This window comes from Akebia trifoliata, chromosome 2 (assembly GCF_017979445.1).
Source record: "Akebia trifoliata isolate Shusen 1 chromosome 2, ASM1797944v1, whole genome shotgun sequence".
In the NCBI taxonomy this organism is placed as follows: domain Eukaryota; kingdom Viridiplantae; phylum Streptophyta; class Magnoliopsida; order Ranunculales; family Lardizabalaceae; genus Akebia; species Akebia trifoliata.
Window position 1 is genome coordinate 17,360,666 of NC_141376.1, and position 7,867 is coordinate 17,368,532.

The window sequence follows — 7,867 nt, forward strand, 5'->3', positions numbered from 1 at the left end:
GATTAGAGAATTGTTTAAGAAATATCAAAAGCTTGAAGGTTGAAAATGAGGGCTCATATGTTAGTTTTGTTTAATCTTCCAACAATTATAAATGGCATAGGGTAAGTCATCAATTAGAAAACAATGGTGAGATATTTATGAATGGGCCCACTAAAGATATCACTAATCTACTTGAATGTTAATATATAGGTCCACTATAGATACCTCAGTACGATTGGAGGACCTAGAAAGTATTTCACAAGACATTAATGCATCAAACTTTTTGATATAAAAGAATAAAGAAAATTTATTCTTCTAATGATGTGTCATTCACTGATTTTCACCTAGCTTCTCATAGGAGAACCTTGCATCAAAAGTGAGTTTGTAAGCTTGATGCATCAATCCTATAAGAATTTCCAAATAACATTGAACATCATCCTTACTGAGAGAAGGGTGATATTGTTTATGTAAATCAACATTAATTAATTTCTAAAATTATAAGTGCCTTTAATGACGCGACACATTATAAATTAGTTATGGGTGGGAAAAAAATGAAAAGATTGCTTGAAGGTCAAGTATGACAACAATGTTTCTATATTAGTTTAGATACACTTATCCATACTTTATAATGAAAAGGGTTAGCACTATAATTACAAAATACCTTCAAGTTATGTTAAATGACAGCATTGTTGTAAAATTAGGTTATTTATTTGATCGATTTTGGGTGCACTATGAGAGACCCAACTAATTTTTGGGTCAACTATGAGGTAGTCATTTTAAGGACCCATTAAGAATCGGGTCTCCATCTAGTAGTACCCATCGGGTAAACAAGTAAATAGAGTATTTTTATTTTTTTAAAATTATTTAAGAGGATGTTTATATTTATTATTTAGTAGTAGAATTATTTAAATATTCACTATTTTCTCAAACAAGTAACTTAATTCTCAAGTCTCAACCCTTTCTACTTTCTAAACATCAAAAAACAAGATCCGATGATCTAGGGTTGTAGAGAAAATTTCAATGAACATTGAAAAAGAAATTCAAAAAAAGTTATTTTTCAATGTTGAACTTTTAGAAAGTTAGAAGTTTGGTAGCCATCCATTCTTAAAATCTTGGAGCAAGACCAAAAATATTAAAATTTTAATTTTTTTTATCTGTGTTGGATTGCTAATGTGGTAATCCATTTGAGCAAAATAAACCTTAGTAATTAAGTCAAATTATTATATTTGTACTTAAAGAATACCCAATATTTGTTGCGTCGGTTCTGGTTCCAAGGATCCCATACCTGGAATCGAAATCAAAACCAATGTTCAAGTTCTAATCCGGTTCTGGGTATACATGGAACTGACCCATTGACACCCCTACTCTATCAACACGAGCGTTGAGATGTTAGGGATTCTAATAAAAAAATTTCCCTAAGAAAAACTGTGTTAATTTCTAGAAGATCAAAACCGATCTCTAACAAACCGGGGTTGACGCTAGAAAAGTCTTACTTTCTTTAATTAAATTAAATGGTGAGAGATGGCACTACCGACGTTGGGTACTAGAGGAAACCATTAGATGATAGGCTGTAGCTAGGAGTGAGAATGAGTCGATTCCAATTTGGCCCCTAAGATCGATATCTAAAACAGTAATCATCATACCTTTTTTGGTTTTGGTTTTAAAATACATAGAATTGAAATCGGAACCGCCAAAACATTGGGATATCCATCAGCTCAAGTTCTTATGATGGATATTGAAAAAAAAATATTTGGAGGGATAAAAGCGTTCGATCTTCTTTCCATGCAAATTTCCTTTTCGTTGTAAAATATGAGAAAATTTATTTTTTATGAATCATTACAAAGCTTTTTTCTTTCAAGAATGCAAGACGTTATTTATAAAAGCATCAGCACCATAATAACAATTTATTTTAGTAAGATATGAGTTAACTTTATTTCAAGCTCTCAAACAACCAAAATTAATCTTCTTTACAAGTAATAAACTTCTAAAAGAATATTTTAAAATTAATCCTAACCAAGATACTCTGATTTTCAGAAAACATCCACAACACCAGCAAAGTCATATAAACAGCTTAAATTAAATCAAAGGAATAATAATTGCTTACATTTGATTTGCCAATAAGTTGGGATCGGACCAATGACCTCATGGTTGCAGTGCAGAACATCCAATTAACCTCTATCATCTTGAAGGCTTTTATGAAGATCCTTCAATTGCCTTGCAAACAAAATTTAATAAAGACCACACTTTCAACAATGAAAACGTAAATAAAGAAAGTAAAATAAAATTAAAGAAAGTTCTACTTTTTCAACCTAATTTGAATACTTGATAGGATAAATCAGGCTCAAGATTCATTGGTAGCACATGAACAAACCAATGTAGACTAGAAAACAGTAGAAAAAGCATTCGATTAAACAAAACAACAACCAGACTTTCAATCACATTGAAAGACAATAGATTAGAACGAAAAAACGACTCACCAGTCACCACGGAAAATCACTCGATCGTTGCCCGAGTCTTTAATGGAGATTGAGTTAGGGTTTGTCGGTAAGATGAGAAGCTTCAACAGAACCTAATGGTTTTGAAGGAAGTTAGGTTAGAGTCGTCTGAGGTGTTTGGTGTAGGCCTAGGGTATGACTCAAGTGAGTCATCTCGGTTTGCAACAATTTTTAATTAAATTTTGAAACTAATTTTTAATTAAATTTTGAAACTAATTTTAAAATCTCTCGCTTCTCTCTCTCTCTCATTTAAAAGATAATTAATTATTAATTAATTTTTGAATAAAAATTAGTCGATTAAATTAGAGAGCTGCTATCAGCACCTCAACTTTTACATAGTCAATCCTTGAATCCCATTCTACGGTCTCTAAGTAGGAACTTTTACCTCTAGCGAGGCTAGGATTAGGATTTTAGTCCAGAAAAGAGATTTAAAACTCTGTAAATTTTTAATAGGTTTGGTATTTATAGAGACCTAACGATGTAAAAAACATTTCGTTTAAAAAATTTACGTCTCTCGCACCAATTTTCGAAAAGTTTTTGTCCATTTTGGGCAATTTTTAAATAAGAACCTAATGGTGTGATGGGATTTAACAAATTCTAGCTCAAAAAATTATTTTTTCTTTTGGGTATAAACTTGACACGAATTTCAAGGATTTCATAATTTTTTTGTTCGACCTCTGATTAAGGCATACTTACAAACTAAAGTATGTTTTTCAATTCTTTTGAATTTATGGGTGATATCAAATTTTCTCAAAAGTTTGTAAATTTGTATCCATACTTCTAAACATAATATAAACTAAAATTTTACAAAGTCATAACTTCAAAATTCTCCTCGAGAAATGAGTAAAATTTTTTGTCATTACAACCACCTTTCTGAGATCCAAAACAAAATTCAATCTTACCCTCTAAATGATGTGCTTGATACCCAAGAAAAGGAAGTTACTTGCATCTTGAATGAAGAGTTGTGGACAGAAGAAGCAATGATCAAGAAAAAATCGAGAGTCCAATGACTTCACAAAGGGGATCATAATACCATGTTTGTCTATGTTGCTGTTAATTTTAATATTGCTCAAAATGGCCTTACTGAGATGATTGATGAATTGGGTATTATTCTGATAGGTGACAGACGCATTGGAGAGTTGGCAACAAATTATTTTGAAAATGTATGTTCCCCTTCTTCTCAAGTACCCTACCTTATATTCCTTTTAAATTCAAATTAACTAGAGACCAATCTAATTCTCTTTCTAAGCTAGTCATTAGAGAAGAAATAAAGTATGTTGTTTTTGTGTCTCCTCATAACAAGTCCACAAGCCCTGATGAGTCTTGTGTAGAGTTTTTCATGACTTTATGGGATTTAGCAAAGCCGGATGTCTATAAGGTTGTTCATAACTTCTTTAAGTGTGGGAAATTTCTCAAAGGGTTCAATTCTACTCTTATAGCTCTCATCCCAAAAAAGCCTAGAGCAAATAGATTGGAAAATTTTCGTCCAATTGCTTTGTGTAACTTCATTTATACAATCATCACCAAAATTATGGTTAATCGTCTTGCTCATTATATTCCTTCCATTATCAGCTAGAGTCAATATCTTTTTTTATTAAGGGTTGTCTCATCTCTGTTATTATCTTACTAACTTATGAACTAGTCCATAATTCCCACCTTAATTCTACTCTTGCTTCTTTTTTTTTAACAATCAAAATCAATTTAAAAAATGGTTCTGATGAAGTTAGGTGGGAATTCCTTGAGAATATTCTTATTCAGATTGGATGTGATGACATCTAGTTTAATTGGGTTCAAGAATGTATTTCGTCTCCGTATTTTTCCATTCTCATTAATGGGTCTTCCCATGGTCATTTCCGTAGTCTTTGAGGCCTTAGACAAAGGGATCCCTTATCGCCTTATTTATTGACCCTTGTTATGGAGGCTTTTTCAAGCATTCTTGAGCATAACGTAGAATAATCTTATCTTTGTATTTAGAAATAGGAATTTGCCTCCCATCTCTCATATGATATTTGCTAATGATATTCTTCTCTTCTCTCAAAATTGTTCAATCTCAGCGACAAATATTAAAATCTTTTGAAGTTTTAACCAAATCTCCAATCTTGAAACTAATGTGGACAAGAGTAGTATTTTTTTTAGTGAGCCTTGCTCTAATAAAAGTATAATTCTTAACATCTTATCTTATCAAGAGGGCTATCTTCGTATTTGTTATTTGTGTTTACCTTCATTTTTATCTTGGTTAACATCCGCTCTTTGCCAACCTTTTATTGACAAAATCCTTTCTTGTGTTGAGCGTTGGATAGTTCATTTTTTATCCTTTGCGGGTAGAGTCAAATTAATTAGATTGGTCTTTTTTTTCATTTCAAATCAATTGGTCATCTTGATTCGCAATCCCTAGTGGTATCATTCAAAAAATTGAATTTGTTCATAGGAGATTCCTTTGGCGTGGCCCCTCATTAACAAGTTCAATCCATCTAGTTAATTAATTGGAAGTTAGTTTGTCATCTGGTTAGGGAAGGGGGGCTTGACATTAGAAGAATGCGGGAATAAAGAGAAAGATGACGGTAATGCTGGTGGATGAAGATCTCTTCTCCCTTCGGCTAAAGATCTCCTCCCCTCTTTAATTTTCCTGCATCTTTTCTATTTCGATCGAAACTTCCTTTTGCTGCTGCGTTTTTCTTTTCTTTTTTACTTTGATTTTCCAGAATTCTCTCTTTGAAACGTGGTGGGGGTTATGGTTTTATAGATGAAAGAGAAGAGTCCTAGAAGGACTCTCTCCCTCCCTCTTAGACGTTATTTCATGTGGGAGATGGGAAGAGATTGAATCCTTCTAGGACTTTCTCTCTCTCACTCTTGTTTTGTTTCTCCTCTCTTCTTGGTCGATTTTAAGCCAATCTCAAGAGGTTTGGTTTAGGGAGGAATTTTCCAACTTGGGTGATAGGAGAGTTTCCAATTTTCCCTTGGATTCTTTTAAGAAGGATTTATCCATTCTTTCGTTTGGTTTTAGTTAGAGTTATACAAAACTTGACTTTTATCATTTTTTTTTCTGTTTCCAATTTGGTTGAACCATATAGGGTAGAGATGTGGTGTATTTTATTATTTATTTATTTTTATTAAATTTATATTTTGTAAACTCTTGGGATGTTTTAATTCCTTTTTAAATTTAACGTCTGCTCTGTTTGAAAAAGTTGTATCTAAAGTTACTGATACTGAATTAAATTGCTAAAGCTGAAAGAAAGTTGTTGTTATTGCTGAAGCAACTTGCTAAATTGAGTATATTGTTTGTAACATGCTGTCTAATTGTGTTGTTAAGATGTTGAATTATTTGGTAACCTGCTATCTAGAATTTACTGGATGAAATTAAAAATAATATTAAAAAAAATTGAAAGATCTGGGTCATGTAAAACTAACTAAATTCCTCCAAAATTGAAATTCGAAGATCCAAGAAGAAAAAGAAAAAGAAGAAGAGGAGAAAGGATTATTGGGTTTGGGGCTATTGGGGAAAAGGTTGAAAGTGTTTGATGTTTTTCGTTCAAACTTGAAATCAAATCATGGGACTGTGTTTTTCTACCTCGAAGGTTAATGGCTGCCCTAGCATCCTACCTTCCTTAGAGAACAGATGACGATATCAAGAATTACTAGAATACCCATTTGAAAAAGAAGCTAGAGAAACCTTCAATAGGTTTTAATAAAGATGGGTTTTCAGATTTACAACCAATCACCAAAGGTTAGTGGGAGAAGAGTCTTTGAACTGATATGAATATGGATGAAAAATTCATCGAAATCAACTCTAACAACCTCGAAGATGGGTTTTCAAATTTACAGCCAATCACCAAAGTGTTTTCAACAAGAAAGCTTGGGACATGGAGAGAAGTGCTTCCATTCTTGAAATATGCTTTGGAAATTGGAATTCAGATTACTGTGTGATTTTGTGGAGGCTCGTTGAAGTGTTGGTAACCAAGAGATTCGGTTGATTTTACCGAATGAATTGGCAACTAAAAAGACTTATTAACAATACCAAACACTAAAGTTCCAAAAAAGGAACGTGTTCAGCACGAATTTAGCCTTCACACGGTTTTTCCAAATGCAACATCCGCAAGAGCATCTCTAATGCTACTTCAAATGATCAAATATGAAGAGTGAGGTCTCTCCAACGCACAGTCAAAAGTTAAAGTCAAAAGGACTTTAACGTTTCTACTCTTCAAATGTCAGTCACCCACTAAATGACAAAACAATTGCTGTTTTTCTCAAAAGCATTAAACTAATAAATAACTAATTTTTCTTCTCCAACAGCTAATTTTTTTTAACTTGAAATTACATTTTTACCCTTCACACATAATCTAATTAGTTAAATTACATAAGATAATGATTCCATGCATCTCGTGTGTATTGTAATAACCCCTTCCTCCAATTCGATTGGCTAATTAAAAATGTGCATTAGATTGATCAATCAAACAAATTAAATTATTAGTTATCCTATTAATTTGTTTGAATGAAAATTTATTTTAAAAGATTATAAATTGGTCCAGATTTTACAATTAATTTTATGGGTTACGATGGGAAGAGGAAATTTTAATTATTGATTGGTTCTATAATTTTTATTAGTCGATTAATAGTTGATTTCAAGATTAATTGGACTAATTTAATTTGCTATCTTGAGTTATGATTAGTATAGATTACTATTCACACCCCCCACTTTTGCTTACTTTAGTTATTATTTTTTATTTATTTGTTTTTAAAATCGAGGTATATTAAATGAAAATTTAAATTGTAAAAACAATGATCCAATACCTGATTTCGGCTTTTATTATTATTATTATTTTAAGATTTTCAATTTCAAGTTAAATTTCTGGCTTTTTAAAATTTTAAAATTTAAATTTCATCATTTATGCAATCGGGAAAAAATCCATCATTTTATGTAAAAAAATTTGTCTTCTTAAACACGAGATCTCTAGACTTTTTCGATTCGTGTGAACATTGTCGAAAGAGTTATTTTCAATTTCGAAGTCACGTTTTCCTAGGACTAGGGGTTTCTAAGTAATAGTTTAGTATTTAAGGACTTTTGGTCATTTTTTAATTATTCGTAAATTTCTCTGTTTTCACTGATTTTAGTTTTGTTAGATTCAAAATCTTATTCTAATAACACTGATAGTATTTTCAAGACATTCTAGAGATGCGGGACACATGAGGAGTATTTTCCTCATTTTGTCAAGGTTTCTAAATGTTTGCGAGCAGTTTCATTTGGTAGTAATATGATTATTTCTAAATTTTGATGTTGCATTTCCCCAACGTTGTGAGGTCTCTCGGTTATCGAAACGTGTAGCATTCCTGAGCTTAAGTATTTTTTATGTGAAGTACAACCGGTGACGATTGTAAGCATGCGTAATTGCTAAATT

At 31.8% G+C, this 7,867-nt stretch overlaps 1 protein-coding gene across 9 annotated transcripts in view; it reads right to left on the reverse strand.

Annotated features, from left to right (window-relative positions):
• The window catches only part of LOC147409827 (uncharacterized), an 86,666-nt gene extending 84,094 nt beyond the window's left edge, over positions 1-2,572 (reverse strand). For 8 of the 9 annotated variants that reach the window (XR_015175427.1, XR_015175424.1, XR_015175418.1 and 5 more), the window contains exons 1-2: positions 2,457-2,572; positions 2,084-2,193 (exon numbers count right to left, since the gene is read on the reverse strand). The gene's annotated coding sequence lies outside the window, so the exon portion shown is untranslated. The remainder of the gene's footprint in view (positions 1-2,083; positions 2,194-2,456) is intronic. The other variant, XR_015175419.1, reaches the window with a different exon arrangement.
• Positions 2,573-7,867: the final 5,295 nt, after the last annotated feature.